The following is a 24,531-nucleotide window of genomic DNA, read 5'->3' on the forward strand; positions in this document are numbered from 1 at the left end:
ATCTGCGTTCAAACCTTTCATGATTCTTGAAAACATCTCAATCGAGAGGATGAACCAACCTCACTTCATTCACGGAAGAAAAGATTGATGCATATAGTTATGCACCTGAAAATATTCGAAACTTGAGTAGACATTTAACACGTATCTGTGCTAATTCCCTTTAGTGTTGTTATTACTGAAAATAACTTTACAATACCTCTCCAAATTAGCAAATTTTGTCACTGCTCCAGCAAATCAACTTTGACTTTCATTCAGATTAAACTTATTATAACTTTGATATATAAGCCTACCTTTCGTCATCGTTACCGGAGAACCGTTTATATCCCACCACATTAGCAGTAAACCTACTAGCAACTTCATTGATCTTTAACTTTCTGAAAAGTTATTATATTCATTGAAACCCTATCATATACTCATCCACATCTTGTAACGAGATTTGCCATACCAACTACCAGAAATTAACAATCAGTATTTCAAATCTTGAAGTGTTTTTACATCAGCAGTTAAATGTATACATATAACCTTTATCTCTTAGAATTATGATCTTCTTTTCTGAAATTCTGAAAAGCACCCAGCCTACAATCAATACTTCAAATTCTGAAAAAGCTGAATACAGCAGTGAAAACTGTACACGACCTTAACGGTCGAAGGTATAAAGATAAATAATTGTATGTTGGCAAAGCTTAGAAAAAGTTTGAAACTGAAAAACTGATTGAGCAAACTACAAAGGAGTCTCTGAACAAATCATAAGGACTAAACTTGTACATTAAGAATCCTGATGATTCTGATGAAATCTTTAGCGAATACCTTGCTTCTGACTCCAAACTCTTGCGGACAAATTTTCTTCACCATCCTTCGATTTTAGAAATTCCAAGATATCATCGTATCTTTCCTTATAAATATCCTGCATATTTCTGAAGATGTTTTCATAACTTTTCTTATCTGAAATCATTAATCTCTTCGTGCTATCAGTGTTACATCATATAGAAACTGTTAGTTTCTATATTCTGTAAACTTTCGACCTTAAAATATGAATGTTATTGAAGTAATGTTGGGAACTGATGCATGAGTTAGTATAATATAATGACACTTGATCAACGTGATTATATTACAGTAAGTCATGCTGAGTTCCTAATGGAACGTGATGATTCACAGAACAAAACGTCATCATATGCCATGTTACACGACTCTTACATTCTACCTAAATCTATAAACATATCAAGAACATAATTTCTTGATAGTTCTATCTTTCTCTTGAATTCTGGTAATTTGACAAATCAAATCGTGCTAATACGTTCTTTCTTGTTCAGAACATGATGTTCATTCGAAACTCCATACTTATGAATTCTGGACATACTTACGAATTCTGGACCATTACTCGCTTTACTAGAGGTCGAGAAGAGAATAAAAAGGCAAAGAGCTCCAAAACATAAGAGAAAATATAAAGCCTAATAACAACACGGAGGTTACAAACCGTAGATATTAATACAAATAGCAATATAAAGACACGGTAGAATTAAGAATAGTATCACCCCAAGGTAATAGTAGAAGTAAACAGATTTTTCTGGTGGAATTAAGAAGGATGACAGAAATGATAATTAGAAAAATATCAAGGATTAGTATGGATTAGGCATTTTCACAATCTTTTGGATGTATGAACTAAGAAAGAAGGTATAGGAATGGTGAGAATAATGGAACGGAAGAGTTTAATTTATAATGGAAATATCAGACAGGGTAATCAAGGTAGATCACCGTATTTAATTATAGGGATCTTAATTTCCTTATTCACCGAGGAATCAAATATTATAGATTTCGAAGGTTTTCTTTAAATCCCTTGAATTGTGACGACCCGGGAATTTCCGACCAAATTTAAACTTAATCTTTATATGATTTTGACACGATAAGAAAAGTCTGTTAGGTTGAGTCTCGAGAATTTTGAACTATTTCATATATGCATTTGGCTATCGACCGTTCTCGACGATTCATGAACAACTAATTGTAAATAATTATGTGTGTATATGTAAATATATATATATAAATAGAAATTGGAAAAATAATTTGAAACATTATATGTTGTTGTATTTAAAATTAATTATGTAAAATAAAATAAAAATAAGATATTATAATAATTATTATTTAAAACATAACTATATATAAAAAAAGTATATTAAAAATAAATATTAAAAGATTGTAATACTTGTTGGACGTTTCGATTATTATTTAAAGAAGTTAATATAATTCTTGTTGGGATTTAACAAGTTTCATAATACTTAAAACCTTTTAAGAACCATTCAAAGCGGAATCATGTAGATAACCATTTATTAACTTGTTAATCTTTAACCAATTAAAGTTAAAATCCCAATTAGGATCAAGTTATGAAATATGCTTACAAACTACAAGTAAGTAAAGTGTTTATACCTTCTCCAAGCTAGGTAGTGAGTGATGAAGATGATGATGATGAATGGAGCCTCAAATGGATGAAACCTCAAGTAGATATACCCCAAACTTGTGCACCAACACCCTAGCTTTTGGTTAGGATTTAATGACACTTGAATTAGCTTGCAAAAAAAAAGAAAATGAACTCTCCTCCCTTTTGGAAAGCTCACGGCAGCAGCAAGAAAAAAAAGGGCTGTGCAGAATTTTTTTTTGCTAGTAATTGATGTGTATTGCATGTATGTTAAGTCCCAAGAGAGCTAGGCATGTGTATATGGATATATGGGAAAACAAAGTAGTCAAAAGCATGAGTTCATGAACCCAATAACCCCATCTCCCATGCCACATTCATTTGTTTTATAAAATAGTTTTTATAAAACTAATTTTATAAAACCCCTCCCTTTTATAAACTTCCATGACATTATTATTAATTATGTACATTTTATTTATAAAACAAATTTTATAAAATATAACATAACTAAATTAATTATTTAACCTATAAATAATTAAATCCATATAATATAAATTATTCCATAATTTATATATATATATATATATATATATATATATATATATATATATATATATATATATATATATATATATATATATATATATATATATATATGTACACATCAAGTAATATTTCAGAAAACCACTTTTCTTAAAGTTCAAGTGTCGCGTATTTGATCAATAATCTAATCGTTAAGATCAAATACGAATAAGGTGTCGGTAAACTTGTTATTGGGTATGACCCGACTTGGATCAAAACATATTAGCCTCTTTAATTTAATATGTCTCTCGGGCATACGAAATACCTTCAATCTCCCACTTGCACGAGAAACATAAGAAATTAATGCAAGTGATGGATACCACCTAACGACCGTCCATCACCCCTAATATGTTATGACTTTGTGCCATTCAATAACATCATCCCTTTCGAGTTCCCATCTCGAATATGAATAGGTGAATCTTTCATTTTATCCTTTCGTCCTAGATGTCATGTTAAATCCAAGAGACACAGAGTGATCACTCTCTTCTAGATTTAACTTTATCAGGCCTTAGACATCTGACTCTCAACGAATAAGAGGGACAAATTCCATCTTGACTACATACGTCCTAAATATATACCTTGCATTATACCTGAGCTCTTCCTTATGAACTACCATATTTCAGAATAGCGAAGGAAAGAATCAAGGCACGATACTTGGTAAATATCAGAACCCAATATGTATCTCAGGTCAGAGGATACAATGATATTCACCTTTACTCAAGATTACATGTGATCAACCACAAAGGCTCCATTTAGTAAGTATCGAGGGCGGGTCTTCCAATATTTGTATCCCACAAATATCTATGAACCTTGGTTGCAACCTTGCACCACATTCATCCCGTGAATGTATACCAATCCGAGTTCATAATAGTCTAAACCTCACACTTGCTCCCACAAATGTGATCGACTACGGAATTTAGAATAATTACTTATTCATGGATAAAATATGCAAAATAGGAACATAACTCAAAATAGATTAATACCATAATTATATTAATGAGTTTGAACAATTTCGTTCCGTTACAATACTTAAAACAGATCATGACCAATCACTAGAATATCGAAGCCCTAATGCACAAACATGTCCTGTATGTTTTACTCCATGTAAGAGATTCGTGAGAGGATCTGCTATATTAAGATCTATGTGAACTTTGCGAATACATATCTTTCCCTTTTCAACTTCATCCCTTATGTAGTTGAATCTCTGCTCAATGTGACGGGTCTTTTGATGAGCAAGAAGTTCCTTGATTTGAGCAATCGCACCCTCGTTGTCACAAAAGATCTTAAGAGGGTCCTGAATGGAAGGGACAACTCTTAAGTCGTCAATGAATTTCTTCATCCATGTAGCTTCCTGAGCTGCCAATGAGGCGGCAATGTACTCCGACTCTGTAGTGGATAATGCAACAACATCCTGTTTTGAACTCTTCCAAGAGACCGCACCACCATTTAATGTGAAGACATAACTGGATTGTGATCGAGAATCATCTCGATCAGTTTAGAAACTCGCAGCCACGTAAACTTTTACAGTGAGTTCCTCCTCACCAGACCCATATATTAGAAACATAACCTTAGTCCTCCTAAGGTATTTCAATATACTTTTAACCGCAATCCAATGACTATTTCCTGGGTTATTCTGGTATCTACTTGTCAAGCTAAGAGCGCATGACACATCCGGTCTAGTGCATATCATTGCATACATGATTGACCCAATAGCAGATGCGTACGGGACTTTCTTCATTCTCTCTTGTTCATCTTTCGTGGTAGGACACTGAGATGAACTGAGAAGCGTTCCTTTTTGAATAGGTACCAAACCTTTCTTAGAGTTGTCCATCTTAAACCTTTTCAAGATCTTTTCAATGTATGCACTTTGATTCAAACCTATCAGTTTCTTGGATCTATCCCTGTAGATCCCAATCCCCAAAACGTATTGTGCTTCTCCAAGATCCTTGATGGAGAAGCATTTACTTAACCAAGTTTTAACACCTTGCATTGCCGGAATATCGTTCCCAAATAACAATATATCATCCACATATAGTACAAGGAACATGATTGTGCTCCCACTAGCTTTCTTGTATACACAAGCTTTATCACCATTTTTAATGAAGCTAAATTTCTTGGCCTCCTCATTAAAACAATGATTCCACATTCTAGATGCTTGTTTCAATCCGTAGATTGACTTCTTTAACTTGCATACCTTTTAAAGATATTTCGGATCAACAAAACCTTCAGGCTGAACCATATAGACATCTTCCTCAAGATGTCTATTTAGGAAAGCGGTCTTGACATCCATTTGGCATATTTCATAATCATAATGAGCAGCAATGGCAAGTAATATCCTAATAGACTTTAGCATTGCCACAGGCGAAAAATTTTCATCATAGTCAACCCCTTGAGTTTGAGTGAAACCTTTTGCTACAAGTCTAGCTTTATATGTATCCAAGTTTCCATGTATGTCGGTTTTCATTTTGAAAAGCCACTTACAATCAACTAGCCTTGAGGCAGCAGGTTGTACAACAAGTTCCCAAACTTGATTGTTGAAATGTCCCGTTCATATTGATTATAAACGTTCCATATTAATTGATTTCGTTGCTAGGTTTTGACCTCTATATGAGACGTTTTTCAAAGACTGCATTCATTTTTAAAACAACCATAACCTTTATTTTTTCAATAAAGGTTTTAAAAGCATTACGTAGATTATAAAATAATGATAATTTAAAATATACTGTATACACATGACCATTACATAATGGTTTACAATAGAAATATATTACATCGACATATGTTTCTTGAATGCAGTTTTTACACAATATCATACAAACATGGACTCCAAATCTTGTCCTTATTTTAGTATGCAACAGCGGAAGCTCTTAGTATTCACCTGAGAATAAACATGCTTTAAACGTCAACAAAAATGTTGGTGAGTTATAGGTTTAACCTATATATATCAAATCGTAACAATAGACCGCAAGATTTCATATTTCAATACACATCCCATACATAGAGATAAAAATCATTCATATGGTAAACACCTGGTAACCGACATTAACAAGATGCATATATAAGAATATCCCCATCATTCCGGGACACCCTTCGGATATGATATAAATTTCGAAGTACTAAAGCATCTGGTACTTTGGTTGGGTTTGTTAGGCCCAATAGATCTATCTTTAGGATTCGCGTCAATTAGGGTGTCTGTTTCCTAATTCTTAGATTACCAGACTTAATAAAAAGGGGCATATTCGATTTCGATAATTCAACCATAGAATGTAGTTTCACATACTTGTGTCTATTTTGTAAATCATTTATAAAACCTGCATGTATTCTCATCCCAAAAATATTAGATTTTAAAAGTGGGACTATAACTCACTTTCACAGATATTTCCTTCCTCGGAAATAAGACTTGGCCACGAATCGATTCACGAACATATACAAATATGCACATATATATCAAAGTATGATCAAAATATAATTACAACTATTTTTATTATGTTTTAAAGATTTGAGTGTATTAAGTCAGCTGTCCTCGTTAGTAATCTACAACTAGTTGTCCACAGTTAGATGTACAGAAATAAATCGATATATATTATCTTGAATCAATCCATGACCCAGTGTATACACGTCTCAGGCTAGATCACAACTCAAAGTATATATATTTTGGGAATCAACCTCAACCCTGTATAGCTAACTCCAACATTACTGCATATAGAGTGTCTATGGTTGTTCCAAATAATATATATACATGGGTCGATATGATATGTCAAAATATTTGCATACGTGTCTATGGTATCCCAAGATTACATAATATATTAGAATACATGTATAATACAATATAAGTTAGCTAGGATATGATTTGTATAGATTTGTTAAACATTTCCCGTAGCTAAAAAGATCAAAAATATCCAATCTTGTTTTACCCATAACTTCTTCATTTTAAATTCATTTTGAGTGAATCAAATTGCTATGGTTTCATATTGAACTCTAATTTAAGAATCCAAACATAAAAAGTATAGGTTTATAGTCAGAAATTTAAGTTACATGTCAATTACTAAAGAGGTAGTCATTTCGGTCGAAAGAACGACATCTTGATGACCATTTTGAAAAACATACTTTCACTTTGAGTTTAACCAAGATTTTTGGATATAGTTTCATGTTCATATGAAAAATCATTTTCCCAGAAGAACAACTTTTAAATCAAAGTTTATCATAGTTTTTAATTATCCAAACCAAAACAGCCCCCGGTTTCACTACGACGGCGTATATCCGATTTTATGGTGTTCATCGTGTTTTCAGGTTTTAAATCATTAAGTTAGCATATCATATAGATATAGAACATGTGTTTAGTTGATTTTAAAAGTCAAGTTAGAAGGATTAACTTTTGTTTGCGAACAAGTTTAGAATTAACTAAACTATGTTCTAGTGATTACAAGTTTAAACCTTCGAATAAGATAGCTTTATATGTATGAATCGAATGATGTTATGAATATCATTACTACCTCAAGTTTTCTAGATAAAACTACTGGAAATGAAAAAAATGGATCTAGCTTCAAAGGATCCTTGGATGGCTTGAAAGTTCTTGAAGCAGAATCATGACACGAAAACAGTTCAAGTAAGATTTTCACTCGAAATAAGATTGTTATAGTTGTAGAAATTGAATCAAAGTTTGAATATGAATATTACCTTGAATTAGAAATATAACCTACTGTAAATAACAAAGGTTCCTTGATCTTATATGATTACTTGGAATGGATTAGAAAGCTTGGAAGTAGACTTGCAAACTTGGAAGTATTTTTAATTTTTATGAAACTATACTTATGGAATTTATGAAGAACACTTAGAACTTGAAGATGGAACTTGAGAGAGATCAATTAGATGAAGAAAATTGAAGAATGAAAGTGTTTGTAGGTGTTTTTGGTCGTTGGTGTATGGATTAGATATAAAGGATATGTAATTTTGTTTTCATGTAAATAAGTCATGAATGATTACTCATATTTTTGTAATTTTATGAGATATTTCATGCTAGTTGCCAAATGATGGTTCCCACATGTGTTAGGTGACTCACATGGGCTGCTAAGAGCTGATCATTGGAGTGTATATACCAATAGTACATACATCTAAAAGCTGTGTATTGTACGAGTACGAATACGGGTGCATACGAGTAGAATTGTTGATGAAACTGAACGAGGATGTAATTTTAAGCATTTTTGTTAAGTAGAACTATTTTGATAAGTGTATTGAAGTATTTCAAAAGTGTATGAATACATATTAAAAAACTACATGTATATACATTTTAACTGAGTCGTTAAGTCATCGTTAGTCGTTACATGTAAATGTTGTTTTGAAACCTTTAGGTTAACGATCTTGTTAAATGTTGTTAACCCATTGTTTATTATATCAAATAAGATGTTAAATTATTACATTATCATGATATTATGATATATAATATATCTTAGTATGATATATATACAGTTAAATGTCATTACAATGATAATCGTTACATATATGACTCGTTTCGAAATCATTAAGTTAGTAGTCTTATTTTTACATATGTAGTTCATTGTTAATACACTTAATGACATATTTACTTATCATTTATCATAATTAACCAAGTGTATCAATATCTTAATATGATTCATATGTACCTAGTAAGACGTTGTTATAACGATAATCGTTATATATATCGTTTTCGAGTTTCTTAATTTAATAGACTCATTTTTATGTATATAACTCATTGTTAAAATACCTAGTGAGATACTTACTTATAATAAAATCATGTTAACTATATATATAACCATATATATGTCATCGTATAGTTTTTACAAGTTTTAACGTTCGTGAATCACCGGTCAACTTGGGTGGTCAATTGTCTATATGAAACCTATTTCAATTAATCAAATCTTAACAAGTTTGATTGCTTAACACGTTGGAAACATTTAGTCATGTAAATATCAATATCAATTAATATATATAAACATGGAAAAGTTCGGGTCACTACAATTGTCATACATGGATTGCATCTCAGCGTTCATGGCTTCCTGCCATTTATCTTTATCAATCCTTGATAAAGCATCTTGGTAGTTTGTTGGTTCATCCAAATCAACCATATAGCAATCATCCATGAGAAACCCATATCTATCTGGAGGATTACTAATCCTACCAGATCTGCAAACGTCTTGTGTATTTTGATCATCCATTTGATCACTCTCAACATTTTCATGTTGAGTGCTAGTGTCAACCAATTGTGTATCATCTACTTGATCTTGAACCTCTTCAAGATCTATCTTCCTTTCACTATTTCCTTCCATTAGGAACTTAGTTTCAAGGAATTCAGCCTTTCGAGCAACAAATACATTTTGCTCAGTTGGATCATAGAAATAGTATCCCATATCATCCTTGGGATATCCTATGAAGATACACTTCGTGGATCGAGCATTCAACTTATTAGGGACGTAACGCTTAGGATAAGATTCACATCCCCATACCTTTAAGTATGATAGAGATGGAGGTTTTCCAAACCACATCTCATTAGGAGTTCGTTCCACTTTCTTGGTCGGGGCCATATTTAGAATACAAGCTGCGGAGCATAGACAATAACCCCAAAATGATAGAGGCAACGAGCTTCTAGCCATCATAGATCGAACCATATCCATTAGGGTTCAGTTCCTCCTTTCGGAAACTCCATTAAGTTGGGGTGTTCCAGGAGGAGTGAGTTACGAGATAATCCCACAACTTTTAAGATGATCTTGGAAAGCATCGCTTAGGTATTCACCTCCTCTATCTGTACGAAGTACCTTGATTGTCTTATTGAGTTGATTTTGTACTTCGTTTTGATATTCCTTGAATGCTTCAAAAGTTTCATCCTTATGTCTTAACAAGTAGACATATCCGAAACGACTAAAGTCATCAATGAAAGTGACGAAGTATCTTTCACCTTTCCTAGTCATGGGCTTAAAGGGTCCACATACATCCGAATGTATTAATCCCAATAAGTCTTTAGCCCTTTCATAGGTCCCTTTGAAAGGTGCTTTAGTCATTTTGCCTTTTAAACAAGATTCACATACATCAAACGAGTCTAGTTCATTTGATTTCAAAAGTCCATTCTTTTGAAGTGTATGCATTCGATTCTTGTTTATGTGACCAAGGCGGCAATGCCATAAGTAGGAATCACTCAAATCCCTTTTGAGTTTCTTGGTGTTTGCATGGAACATTGAGCTATTGTATGATGTGTCATCATGAATCAATTCATAAATACCATTCGAAGGTGAAGCCTTGAAATAGAACACATTATCTAAAGAAACATGGATATCATCATTAATGAAATTAAGATTAAAACCATATTCTTTCAAACGGGATACAGAAATAATGTTTCGTGATAAATCGGGTGCATACAAAACATTTTTCAAAATAAGCTCCAACCCAGTTTGTAGCTTTAAAACAAAGTCTCCCTGAGCTTCTACGTGCACCTTTACACCATTTCCCATGAAGAGACTTGTTGTTCCTGCTGGTTGTTTACTTCTTTTGAACCCCTGCAAAGAATTGCAAATATGAGTTCCACATCCTGTGTCTAATACCCATGTATTAGAAGAAGTAATACTAAGCTCAATGTATACCATATATACATTACCTGAGGTTTGCCCTGCATCCCTCTTTTCCTTCAACTCCTTAAGGTAGATCGGGCAGTTGCGTTTCCAGTGACCCATTTCACCGTAACCAAAGCACGGATCTTCCTTGGGGTTAGCTTTTCCGGCAACCTTTTTCTTCTTGTTGTTGTTGGTTGGGGTAACCATCTTCCCTTTTCCCTTGCCTTTGCCTTGGTAGGCGGGTCCTTTCCTCTTAGCCACATTTAGCTTAGAAGTGTTATTGGTTTTGGACCCGCCTTCATTGATCATAAACATGGGTGAAGCCCTTTTACCCATACTTGCTTCGGCCGTCTTAAGCATAGCATGTAATTTGCCAATGCTCTTATCCCAACCATTCATATTGTAATTCATTACAAATGTGTCAAACCTCTTTGACAAGGAATTAAGGATAATGTCCGTGGCTAATTCATTAGACACGTTGCAGTTTAGACGATTTGCTCGATCAATTAGGCTTTTCATCTTAAGCATATAAGATGAAACAGATTGGGAGTCGTCCATCCGATATGCATGAAGCGCTCGAACCGTTTCGAAGCGCTCGACACGAGCTTGTTGAAGGAACATCTCCTTCAATTGTGTGATCATGTCATATGCACTATGATGCTTGAAGTCCTTTTAGAGTTTGGGTATCATAGTCCTAAGCATAAGGCAAGAGACTTGCACTGAATCGGTGTAATACTTATCCCAATAAGCCATGCCTTCCGTATCATCCTCGTCCGGTTAATCGGTGATAATGCTAAAAACGAACATATATTTCATAGCATTATTCCTCAAGAAAGACAAGCTTTTAGTTACAATTGTTCTATTTAAAAGTGATATTCGTTTAAATAATAAAAGGTGAAGACAAAAGACAGATTCGACGAATTGAAGATTCAAACGACCAAAAAGCTCAAAAGTACAAAATACAATCAAAGAGGTTCCAATTATTGATAAGAAACGTCTCGAAATTACAAGAGTACAAGATTCAAAACGCAAAGTACAAGATATTAAATTGTACGCAAGGACGTTCGAAAATCCGGAACCGGGACCAGAGTCAACTCTCAACGCTCGACGCAACGGACTAAAAATTACAAGTCAACTATGCACATAAATATAATATAATATTTAAATAATTCTTATAATTATTTAATATATTATATTTATTTATAAAACCGTCGGTAAACAAAGAGCCAAACTTGTGTGAGCTGTGAAAGCAAACTCCGCGACTCGCGGAGTTTGAAGGCAAAATGGGCCGCGAGTCGCGGAGCCCCAAACTCTGAAAATCCCTATAAAAGCAAACGAATTCTGATCGCAAAAATCATCCATATATCTATCTCTCTCAATATATACGTAAATATATATATATATAATTTTAATTTTAATTTTAATTTTAAATCCTAATAATAAGGGTATGTTAGCGAATGTTGTAAGGGTGTAAGTCGAAATTCTGTCAGTGTAACGCTACGCTATTTTTAATCATTGTAAGTTATGTTTAACCTTTTTAATTTAATGTCTCGTAGCTAAGTTATTATTATGCTTATTTAATCCGAAGTAATCATGATGTTGGGCTAATTACTAAAATTGGGTAATTGGGCTTTGTACCATAATTGGGGTTTGGATAAAAGAACGACACTTGTGGAAATTAAACTATGGGTTATTAATGGGTTTTATATTAATTAAACAATACCTTGTTAATATAATATACAAACTTATAATTCGACGTATTTATATATAACCACATACGCTTTACTGGGTACGGTGGGCGGGATATCTATAAATACCAATAATTATTCATTTTACCGAATACGAAACTGGATTAATAGTTAATAGACTTGTTGAAACAGGGGTGAATTACATTCAAGGGTAATTGGTGTAATTGTTAACAAAGTAGTAAAACCTTGGTTTACACGCAATCGATAACCTGGTGTATTCATTAAACAAAGTATTAAACCCTTGTTACAATTCGAATCCCCAATTAGTTGGAATATTTGACTTCGGGAATAAGAATAATTTGACGAAGGCTTTCGCTCTTTATATTTATGACTGATGGACTATTATGGACAAATCCGTATGGACATATTAAATAATCCAGGACAAAGGACAATTAACCCATGGGCATAAAACTAAAATCAACACGTCAAACATCATGATTACGGAAGTTTAAATAAGCATAATTCTTTTATTTCATATTTAATTTCCTTTATTTTATATTTAATTGCACTTCTAATTATCGCATTTTTATTTATTGTTATTGTATTTAATTGCACTTTTAATTATCGTACTTTTTAATTATCGCAAGTTTATTTTATCGCACTTTTATTATTCGCAATTTCATTATCGTTATTTACTTTACGCTTTAATTTCAGTCTTGTATTTATATTTATTATTTTACATTTGGTTTTAAATGCGACTAAAGTTTTAAAAATCGACAAACCGGTCATTAAACGGTAAAAACCCCCCTTTATAATAATAATATTACTTATATATATATTTGTATTTTTATAAAAGTAAACTAATATAGCGTTAAGCTTTGTTTAAAAAGATTCCCTGTGGAACGAACCGGACTTACTAAAAACTACACTACTGTACGATTAGGTACACTGCCTATAAGTGTTGTAGCAAGGTTTAAGTATATCCATTCTCTAAATAAATAAATATCTTGTGTAAAATTGTATCGTATTTAATAGTATTTCCTGTAAAAATATAAGCTATTTCGTATACCCCGCTGCAAACATCAAGTATTTTTGGCGCCGCTGCCGGGGACACGCTTAAACGCCGGAAGCGCAACGCTAATATAAAAAAAAAAGATTTTTAGTTTACTTTTATTAAAATTCGTTTTTATAAAAATACGTTTTAAATATTCGAAAATATAAAAAGAAAAACAAAAATATAAGTATTTTTAAGATTTTGTTAAATATTTAAGTTTTATAAAGTTTCTTTAGTTTGTAAAAATATAAGTTTTATTTAATTTATTTTATACATATATTTTATAAATATAAAACCGAAAAATATATATATATATATATATATATATATATATATATATATATATATATATATATATATATATATATATATATATATATATATATATATATATATATATATATATATATATATATATAAATCTAGCTTTAAGATTTTTATTTTTAAAATTATAAAGTAGTTCCATTTTTATTCTAGTTTTTAAATATAAGTTTTTATTATATATAAATTTTAGATTAATAAACAGAAAATATAAAAAAAAAACGCGTAAAGTTTTAAACTGTTCCAGAGTTGAAAACTGGAACCCCGCGACTCGCGGGGTTTGTTGCTTGGAATACCGTGACTCGCGGAGTAACTCTGACACCGACAGAAACCCTAACTGAAATTAATTACGGGTAATTATTAATTATTATTATTATTTAAACCTAATTATTATTATTATTATTATAATTAGTTTTATTTTAAGTTTTACTTTTTATTTAATTTGTTTTATTTAGTTTAATTAGTTTAATTAATTTGTAAAATTAATAGTTTTAATAAATAAATAATATAAAAATAATATTTTTATAAAAATTGTACTTTTTACAACTTTTTGTATATTTTTATATTTTGTCCCTTTTTAATCGTTTTAGCATAATATTTGTATTTTTAGCTCATATTTAGTTTTAAACTTAGTTTTTGCAATAGTTATTTTTACCTCTAGATTTTTAGGCTTTGCCGTAAAATCCCTTAAGTGCTTTTTCTTTAGACTAAGATTTAGGTGCTTTAGAATTTTGCGACGCCTTTTTAAGTTTTAGTTTCTTTTTAAGATATTTCCATTTGGGATTTAGTTTTTATTGTAAGCTTTAATATTTTTAGACGACTTTTACCTATGTATCAATTATCATTCCAATTAGTAATCTCAATTTGCGATCATAATTTTAAGTTAGTTGTAGTAATAAGGTTAGGTTAGTCAAGTATTTTTAAGTTTTATAAGTTTCTTTTATTTTTCCGTCACCTTTTATTTTTCAACCATTTTTCTTTTTCGACCTTTTTCGACGAACTCTTTTTCTTTCTTATTTCTCGCTATTCTAGTTTTAGGACATAGATTTTTATTCTACTTCTTATCTAAATTTCTTAAAATTACGAAAATTTATTTTAAGTGGTTAAATTGATAGACATCAAAATTTTCTGGTTCGTAGTAATAGTTGGATTTGTACGTGGACCGGTTTATTGGAGCCAAACAGTCCTCAATTATATTGAGACCAAACGAATCCTGCCCCTCTGCTGCATCTTTTGGCTATTCGAAACGTGGGCAAAATCAGAAAAGTCTATTGATTGGATAACTTATTATAATTTTTCTTTCCTTTTTATAAACTAATAGGATATTCAGTGAATGCACCGAGCAAGACGTTCACCACCTTTTGTACGTTCACCACCTGTAACTAGATCAAGACATTTAGCAAATATTACCACCGTTGATTTTTCTTTAGAATCGTCATCCAGTCGACCAAGTACTCCAGTTCAAATTTCCGATAATCCATTTTTTGAACCCGACCTCACAATTGAGAATCCGGAGAATATTCAGGAATGATTCGTAGACCCTGAACCACTAAACTTTCCTCTGGATCCACCAATCATTCAAACAGAGATTGTTGAGGAACGAACCATTAAATCAGAATCCTCTAGTGATTCCGATTCAACAAATTCAATTATGAAGAATCTGGAACCTTTAAGTATGGAAGACCGAATGAGAGCTAAACGCACTGGCCAAGGTCACGCAATTACTCATCCAGACATTAATGCGCCAGATTATGAAATCAAAGGACAAATTCTACACATGGTGACTAATCAATGCCAATTTAGTGGTGCACCGAAGGAAGATCCAAATGAACATTTACGTACCTTTAATAGGATCTGCACACTATTTAAAATCCGAGAAGTGGAGGATGAACAGATATATCTCATGTTATTTCCCTGGACTTTAAAGGGAGAAGCCAAAGATTGGTTGGAATCGTTACCTGAAGGGGCGATTGAGACATGGGATGTTTTAGTTGACAAATTTCTTAAACAATTCTTTCCTGCATCTAAAGCCGTAAGACTTCAAGCAGAAATTGTTACGTTTACACAAAAACCAAATGAAGCTCTATATGAGGCGTGGACAAGATATGGAAAGTTGTTAAGAGGATGTCCGCAACATGGTTTAGACACCTGTCAAATAGTACAAATATTCTACCAAGGATGCGACATCACTACAAGGAAAGACATAGATATAGCAGCTGGTGGTTCTATTATGAAGAAAACCGAAACTGATGCTTACAAAATTATTGATAACACTGCTTCCCACTTACATGAGTGGCACCAAGAAAAAGATATTGTTAGATCATTTAAAGCAGCTAGAGCCGATTCTAGCCATGACTTAGATTCCATTTCCGCAAAGATAGATGCTATCGAGAGACGAATGGAAAAGATGACTAAAGATATTCACTCAATACGAATTAGTTGTGAGCAGTGTGGAGGACCACATTTGACAAAAGATTGTCTAAGTATTGAATTAACAATGGAACAAAGAGAGAATATTTCATACATAAACCAAAGGCCTGGAAATAATTATCAGAATAATTATCAACCGCCAAGACCAATTTACAATCAAAACCAGAATTATAACCGAAATATTCCATACAACAACCAACAAGGTCCTAGAAATCAACAAGTATCCAATAATACTTACAATCAGCTAAGGCCTAATTTTCAAAACAAACCACCACAACAAATCGATGATAAAAAGCTGAATTTAGAAGATATGATGACGAAGCTAGTTGAAAATCAAACGCAGTTTTTCACATCTCAGAAACAAACTAATGAACAAAATGCTCAAGTATTTAGAAATCAACAAGCTTCTATTCAAAATCTGGAACAAGAAGTAAGTAACCTAGCAAGGTTAATAAGTGAAAGAAAACCGGGAAGTCTACCTAGTGATACAAATGCTAACCCCCGGAATGAAATAGCTAAAGCTATTACCACAAGAAGTGGTACAACACTTAAACCACCTGAAATATCTGTAACTTCTGATGAAGCTATTCCTACTCCACAAGAACCACAACCTGATCAAGATAAGGAAAAAGAACCGGTAGTTGAAAAGGTTAATGAAGATAACACAGTTAAGGCTAAACCTTATGTTAAACCATACCAACCACCACTTCCTTACCCGAGTAAAATGAAGAAAGAGAAACTTGAAGCCGAGCAATCCAAATTCTTGGATATGTTTAAACAGATAAATGTAAATCTTCCTTTCATTGATGTGATTTCAGGAATGCCTAGATATGCTAAATTCTTGAAAGATCTAATCTCAAATAGAAAGAAAATGGAAGAACTCTCGGCTGTTACTATGAATGCTAATTGTTCAGCAGTGCTGTTGAATAAGATACCAGAAAAATTATCTGATCCAGGAAGTTTCACAATTCCATGTTTTCTGGGTAGTCTTAGTTCAATAGAAGCATTGACAGACTTAGGTGCTAGTATAAATCTAATGCCGTATTCACTATACGCTAAACTAGACCTTGGAGAATTGAAACCAACCAAAATAAGCATACAACTAGCCGATAGATCAATAAAATATCCTAGAGGGATAATGGAGAACATGCTAGTTAAAGTTGGTACTTTAGTATTTCCAGTAGATTTTGTTGTTCTGGACATGGAAGAAGATTCTCAAGTTCCTCTCATATTAGGAAGACCATTCTTAAACACGGCTAAAGCAATGATAGACGTGTTCGGTAAGAAATTGACCCTAAGTATAGAGGACGAGAGTGTTACCTTTTTAGTTGATAGAGCAATGCAACAACCACAATCTGCAGATGATACATGTTCTTATATTCAAACTATAGATGCACATGCAGAATTATTAGAAGAATTTCCAGAATTACAAGGAACAGGAGAATATTCTTTAGGAGAAGGTAATGAACCAATTGATGAAGCTGAAATGTTAGCTACACTTATAGCTAATGGATATGAACCAACAACAGAAGAAATTCAAATGCTAAAAGAAGAAGACAGATATCGATACAAATCATCGATAGAAGAACCTCCGACATTAGAGTTAAAGCCACTTCCAAACCATTTGGAATACGCTTATTTACATGGTGAATCTGAATTACCTGTAATAATATCGTCTTCTCTTACTGAAAATGAGAAATCACAACTCATTTCTGTGTTGAAAGCTCATAAACCAGCCATTGCATGGAAGATTCATGATATTAAAGGAATAAGTCCTTCGTATTGCACACATAAAATCCTTATGGAAGAAGGTCATAAAACGTATGTGCAACGCCAACGAAGACTAAATCTTAATATGCAAGATGTAGTTAAGAAAGAGATTATTAAACTGCTAGATGCAGGTTTAATTTATCCAATCTCTGATAGTCCATGGGTAAGCCCAGTTCAATGCGTGCCTAAGAAAGGTGGCATGACTGTCATTACAAATAAGAAAAATGAGCTTATTCCTACTAGGACTGTAACAGGATGGCGTGTGTGTATTGATTATAGAAAATTAAATGACGCCACCAGAAAAGATCACTTTCCCTTACCTTTCATTGATCAAATGTTGAAAAGATTAGCCGGAAATAGTTACTATTGTTTTCTAGATGGATTTTCCGAATATTTTCAAATTCCAATAGCACCCGAAGATCAAGAGAAAACCACATTCACGTGCCCTTATGGTACTTTTGCTTACAAACGCATGCCATTTGGACTTTGCAACGCCCCTGCAACCTTTCAAAGGTGCATGATGGCGATTTTTCATGACATGATAGAAGAATGCATGGAAGTTTTCATGGATGACTTTTCAGTCTTCGGTGATACATTTGAATCATGTCTATTTAATCTTGAACGAATGCTTATTAGATGCGAACAATCAAATCTAGTACTTAATTGGGAGAAATGCCATTTCATGGTTAAAGAAGGCATCGTTCTTGGACATAAAATTTCAAAAGAAGGAATTGAAGTGGATAGAGCTAAAGTAGATGTAATGGCTAAACTTCCACATCCCACCAATGTTAGAGGAGTTAGGAGTTTTCTAGGGCATGCCGGTTTTTACCGACGTTTCATAAAAGATTTTTCTAAAATTGCCACTCCTATGAATAAACTCCTAGAAAAGGATGCTCCATTCATCTTTTCAGATGAGTGTATCAAATATTTTAATATTCTTAAAGAGAAACTCACTAATGCGCCGATCATGATAACACCAAATTGGAATCTACCATTTGAACTAATCTGCGATGCAAGTGATTTTGCAATGGGAGCCGTTTTAGGACAAAGGATTGAAAAACGATTTCAACCTATATATTATGCTAGTAAGACGTTACAAGGAGCACAAACAAACTATACAACTACTGAAAAAGAACTCCTTGCTATTGTCTTTGCTTTTGACAAATTTCGATCATATCTCGTTCTAGCAAAAACGGTGGTCTATACCGACCATTCTGCTCTTAGATACCTATTTTCAAAACAAGATGCTAAACCAAGATTAATCCGTTGGATCTTACTCTTACAAGAGTTTGATATTGAAATCCGAGATAAAAGAGGAGCAGAAAATCTCGCCGCTGATCATCTTTCTCGTCTTGAAAATCCCGAATTAGAAGTTCTAAATGAATCGGCCATACAAGACAACTTTCCTGATGAATATCTATTGAAGATAGATTATAAAGAAATTCCATGGTTTGCAGACTATGCAAACTACTTAGTTTGTGGATTCCTTGAAAAAGGATTATCGTACCAAAGACGAAAGAAATTCTTCAGTGATATAAAACACTATTTTTGGGAAGATCCACATCTGTTTAAAAGTTGTCCAGATGGAATAATACGCCGATGTGTATTTGGCAATGAAGCTAGTAAAATTTTAAACCATTGTCACACAGGACCAACAGGAGGGCATTATGGGCCTCAACTAACAGCAAGAAAAGTTTATGATGCTGGATTCTATTGGCCTACAATTTAAAAAGACGCACACCTTCTTTGCAAATCCTGTGATGCATGTCAAAGGGCCGGAAAAATAAGTCAACGTGATGAAATGCCACAAAATGTCATCCAAGTATGTGAAGTATTTGACATTTGGGGTATTGACTTTATGGGTCCATTTCCAAAATCTCATAAAAATTTCTATATTCTCGTAGCCATTGATTATGTATCTAAATGGGCGGAAGCACAAGCTCTCCCAACTAACGATGCACGAGTTGTAGTCAACTTTTTAAAACGTCTTTTTGCAAGGTTTGGAACACCGAAAGCTTTAATAAGTGATCGGGGTACTCATTTCTGTAATAATCAACTTGAGAAAGTTCTTAAAAGATATGGAGTAACTCATAAAATCTCCACCGCATATCATCCACAAACAAGTGGACAAGTTGAAAATACCAACCGAGCTCTAAAACGTATTCTAGAGAAAACCGTAGGATCAAATCCGAAGGAATGGTCCATTAAATTGGAGGATGCACTCTGGGCTTTTAGAACAGCCTACAAAACTCCAATTGGAACCACACCTTTTAGACTTGTTTATAGAAAAGCATGTCATCTTCCAGTAGAAATTGAACACAAAGCATTTTGGGCTTTGAAGACATGTAATCTTGATTTACATGAAGCCGGACGTCTACGGTTAAGTCAACTAATCGAATTAGAAGAATTAAGACATGAAGCATACGATAATTCGTTAATCTATAAGGAAAGAACGAAGAAATGGCATGATAAAAGAATCAGAAGTTCAAAAGAATTTAAAGAAGGAGACAAAGTTCTTCTTTTCAATTCACGATTCAAGCTATTTCCTGGAAAATTAAAATCAAGATGGTCTGGACCATTCATAGTCAAAAGAGTTTTCCCATACGGAACGATAGAATTAATAAATTCAAATGGGATTGAATTTAAAGTTAATGGTCACAGAGTTAAACATTACATACATGGTCTGATGGAAGTCGACAACGAAGTTAATCACAATTTCGACACCACAGCTAACTAAGTGTGGGGAGAATCAAGTCTTTAAAGGTTTATGTATTTCTGTCAGAGTTAGATTGTCTGTTTTCGTGTAGTTCTCGAAAATGGAACCCGAATGGTCTTTCCCTAGCAGACCCTAAAGAACTAGTCTTCTCCCCCCATTCTGAATTTTTATTTTTTTAGGTTTTTACGAAATGAAGACTGCCTGTGAACTAAAACATGGTCTAATGCTACACGCTTTGATCACTAAACGTAATAATGACACCCTACCGAGTGAAATAGTATCAGTAATCAGAGAAAGAATGGACGGAGTTAGAAAAGAATCCAGATGCGAAGATAATAAGTTACAATTTGGTAAAGGAAAATCAAAATCCGCAGCAAAAAGAAGAGCACGACACCTAGAAAGATGTCACAAATGCGGAAAATGGTCACATGGAGGTAAATGTTCAAATAATCAAACCTATTCAAATACCGAATTTGTTACTTTATGCAGAGACGGACCGTTCATATGTTTAGAAGAAAAGACACTGAATGCTCGAGGTTACGCCTATGTAGCTATGGAAAACCAATTAAACCGACTATCTTATGAATGGGATAGATCATATAACTAAGAAATCTATTTCACAGGTAAGTATGTACAGTTTTTTTTTTTTTTTTTTTTTAACCTTTTGATAATAAACGCTAATTTGTTCGCTATAAAGTATTAAATTGGTATTGAATAAAATTAGGTTTGGCGACCGAAATTATTGATATCATTCAAAAATTTATTACATCACTGCGAAATTTAACGTTTATTCTTAAGGTATATATATCTTTAATCAATGAACCCAAAATATTTCAAAAATTCGTCATGAGTTAAATTAGGTCTTGGAACTGAAATTACTTTACCGAAAAGAGGGGCGCATATTTTTGATAATATTTGATTGATTAAAGTGGGATAAAAAGCCAAAAAAAGATTTTTAATTTTATTTTTACCATGTTTTTAAAATTAATATTTAAATCTTAAATTAATATTGTAAACTTTATAAAAACAATATATTTAAAATTGTAAATATTTGAAAAATTAATATAAGTTTGGTGTGAATTTATAATATGAATTTTTAAATTAAGTTTGGAGGGACGAGAGCTTTTATTATCATTATTTTTAATCTTATTGAATTAAAGTATGCCAAAAACATTAAAAAACCAAAAATCTTAGCTTTTAAAACAATCACTACAAAAAGAAAAATTTTAAAATTTTGTCGAGGAACGGACTAGGACATCGATCCGAAACGACCTCGTCCTAAATAACAAGGGAAACAAAATTTTAAAAATTAATTACTTAATTATTTTATAAGTTAAAGATTATATAAAAAAAAAAAAAAAAAAAAACTCCGCGACTCGCGGAGTTTGAAGGGTAATTCACCGCGAGTCGCGGAGGGATCGGATTACAGAAAAAATAAAAAGAGCTGAAACAGCTCAGTTCACTCCCCACAACAGAAAACACAGCGAAATACTGCGCGAAAAAACCCCAAAAACACCCCCCAAATCACAATTTTTAACCGTTAATCATCAAATCTTTTACTAAAATCATGTTGAGAAGGATGCTATCAAGGAATTACTCAAGAAAAACGGTAAATTTCTACACCTAAACACCATTTAATCTGAAAATTAGTGTTCTTGAGCAATTTTTTCTCCAATTTGATTTTGATGCTTTTTAGTGTAATTAGGCTTAAATTGTTTATGTATTATGCTTGTATAACCTAGATTGATGCTGTTTAACATGATTAGAAGCCTTAAACTTCAAATTTTGAGTAATCTAGGGTTTGTGTTCTTGAGCAAATTTGGGGCTTTTTGATATAAACAGGTTATGAACGATTTTTGTCATGAATTGTTGCTAAATTAAGTAGTGTAACATGTCTAGGTAGTTAAATGATCCAAACTTTGAGCCTAAACATGATTTTGAGAATTAAAGTGGACTTTTTCAAGTCTAAAATTCATGAACTTGATTTTTGAGAGATAATGCCATTTGAAACTTGTTTAATTGCTAGTAATGATTATTTTGACATGTTATTTGAGTTGAATGCTTATGAACTTGGCAAACATTTTCGTATATGCTTATTTGAAAAAGTATAGATTTGATGAAAATATGAAAATGAGCTTAAGTTTGATATAAATTGATCATGTCATTGTAATTACTTTGATTGATGATTTTGCTAACACTAATGCATATTTGGATGCATAAAAATTGTGTTTGATGTGTTTTGCAGACTGAAAGGGGTGAATCTTCATCCCAAGCTCGCAATGCTCCTGCTGAGAATGCGGAACAACAGGAGGTGGATAACTACTACAAGCAAGATATACCTCACCCAGTCATGACATTTTCTGATATGCACTTGGAAGATTTGCACCCGAACCTGAGATTTGACAGACTTTGGATAGATTATCCAAAGTATCAAAGGGGGTTGCATACTCTTCATTATAAAGTTGTTGAGGTATCGAGGGTCATAGAATGGGGACCCTTAGAAGCTGTAGAATTGGCCAGGCCAATTAGGGAATTACTTGTACAGAGGTATGGTAATTCTACTTTTAATGACTGGGTACGTTTATTCACCATGCGTAGACCTGTATATAAAGTATGGTGTGAAGAATTGTTGTGTAGTATAGAATTAAATGATCAGGTAGCTAATTTAACCGATCAATCTTTTATTAGATTTTTGTTAGGAGGTTCGATGCACCACATGTCTTTACTAGACATGGCTCAGGCTTTACGTATATATACGCCTGAGGAGTTAGCATCTGCCGATTGTAGAGGGTTGATACTAAATGGTAGAAAGATAGATGAAAATTTTGATACACACGGTGTGTGGAGTCAAATGACAAGCCATCACCGTTTCAAAGGGGGAAATTACTCTTATTTGGATATAGATAGAGCTGAATTAAGAGTGATTCATAGGTTTTTAGCTAATTCGATTACACAAATAGGTAAGAACAAGGAAAAGGTAAATGAACAGGATTTGTTTTACCATATGTGTATTCGAGACCCACAAAGCGCTGTAAGTATACCTTATTGTGTGGGTTATTATTTATCAGCTATGGTTAGGGGAATGAGACCACATAGCATAATAGGAGGTGGTATTTTTATTACTTTGATTGCTGAATATCTCGGTGTGGATATAAGTCGGGGGGGATTATTAGTCGAAGAACCAGAACCCCGCGATACTATAGGTTTAAATGTATACCATGGTGCGAAAGTTTTGAAGAGGCGAAATAACGCCGCAGTACAATACCATGGTAGACATCCACAGGTTGAGAGAAACCAACAGCAAGGTAATGTAGGAGGGGGAAATGAGATGCAAGAAATGCAAAGGTTTATAGCTTCACAGGAGTACGAAAATGCTAGACAGAGAGCATTTGAAGATTGGCAAGTTCATCAGAACCAAATCATAGCTCATTGCCAACATATAGGTAGAAACTATATTCCTACACCAAAACCCATATTCCCTCCCTGGTCTATAGAGATGCAACCACCGTATCCTACGTATAACCCTGCCGAAGCATTTTATAGCACCTATGGTTATGCTTGGAACCCCTATTGGTATCAGTATCATCCCTAGTCTACTTAGTTTTATTTATTTTGTAATTTGTAATGTTGATACGTTTAATACTTATGTTAATATTGTAATAGTTTTTATAATTTTCTAACTTTTATTCTTAGATTTTAATAATTTTTGAATGTGGGGTAATATACCAAACTTCAAAAATATGTATATATGTTTGCAGTTTATCTTATGTACACAACAGGGTAAAACAACGCATTTTCAAAGACTAGCATTAAGTTCAACAAAAGCAACTAATTTTGACGACAAGATGCAAAATATATGTGAAATAACAACAAGACGGAATGAACAAATGATGTGCACCATTTATCATTCAGCAAACAAACGCCAATATATTTGGAAACTTTGGTAAAAATTTAATCATTTTCACACAAATCACCCTCAATAATTTAAA

The sequence above is a fragment of the Rutidosis leptorrhynchoides genome, chromosome 1 (genome assembly GCF_046630445.1).
Source record: "Rutidosis leptorrhynchoides isolate AG116_Rl617_1_P2 chromosome 1, CSIRO_AGI_Rlap_v1, whole genome shotgun sequence".
Taxonomy (NCBI): domain Eukaryota; kingdom Viridiplantae; phylum Streptophyta; class Magnoliopsida; order Asterales; family Asteraceae; genus Rutidosis; species Rutidosis leptorrhynchoides.